Here is a 1,349-nt window from a genome sequence, read left to right on the forward strand (position 1 = left end):
TTTTTCTTCTAATATGAACCATGCACTAATCCAACCTAGATCTGTAATGGGCGCTGCTCAAAGCAGGGGCTGGCGTGCTGTGTCACAGCTCTGCTCGCTGTCAAGGGCAGGAGATTGGGAGTGAGATCACGATGTAATGTCCTTGGGCACCAAACATGGGGTGGTTTTTATGATTTCATAATTACTTGGCTTTTTTATGTGTGCGGGGGAAGGTATGTGGTAAATGTGTCTTGCTCTACCACAAAGATGTAGGAAATGCGATGCAGCAGAAATATCGGGCTGTGGAATTCTGCAAAGTCCAGAGAAGGGAACGGAGCTGGTGAGGGGCTGGAGCACAAGGTGATGGAGCGGCTGAGGGACCTGGGGGTTCAGCTGGAGAACAGGAGCTGAGGGGAGACCTTCTGATCTCTGAACTGCCTGAAAGGAGCTTGGAGCCAGGGGGGTCGGGCTCTGCTCCCCAGGAACAAGCGCCAGGAGCAGAGGAAACGGCCTCAAGTTGCGCCAGGGGAGGTTGGGGTTGGATCTGGGGAACAATTTCTTCCCCAAAGGGCTGTGGGGCATTGGAACAGGCTGCCCAGGGCAGTGCTGGAGTCACCATCCCTGGAGGGTTGGACAGACGGAGGTGAGGTTCTCAGGGACATGGGGCAGTGCCAGGGGTGGGTTATGGTTGGACTCGATGATCTTGAGGGTCTTTTCCAACCATAATGACTATGCTGTGGGATGCTGATGTCACGAGTCGCCGCTGGTGCCAGGGCAGAGCGATGCAGGGAGAGCCCCAGCTCACACACCAGCCTCCCAATTAAACACCCAAATCGTGCTACTCTCGTGGGAAGACAAAGTTCTCTGGTGATTCAGTTTGCCTTGAGCCTGCTCTGACGCTGAAGTTCTCCAGGCCCCTCTCAGCAGCTGTTATACCTGAAACAGTCCAGGCTGGTGCACGGACACAGCTCGTACCCCCTGGGACTGACCTGAAGAGGCACAAAGGGTCGATTGCAAAGCTTGGTGTGAAATGTCTCGTTCTTGGAGTTTAAAGGTTGAATCCTCTGGTGGGAAGACAAAGACATTCCCAGCAAATTAACAGGCATGGCTGTCACCAGCAGCCATTGTCCCTGGCCTTTTAAAGCAGCTGATCTTCCCCACACTGCCAGCACAAACCTTTGGATAGTCTCAAGTAACAGGTAAATAAATGTTTGTTTGTTCCGTGTTCCTGTTGGTCTGTTTTTGGTAACCTTCACCACTCTGCAAACGTTCGGATTCTGTAAATAGAGTTAGTTTTTTGAGACAGGCTTGGGCATCTTCCCCCTGGTCGCTGCCCTGGCACAGCCCCAGCAACCCAAAAATAACCAAGC

Source organism: Columba livia, chromosome 6, assembly GCF_036013475.1.
Source record: "Columba livia isolate bColLiv1 breed racing homer chromosome 6, bColLiv1.pat.W.v2, whole genome shotgun sequence".
Taxonomy (NCBI): domain Eukaryota; kingdom Metazoa; phylum Chordata; class Aves; order Columbiformes; family Columbidae; genus Columba; species Columba livia.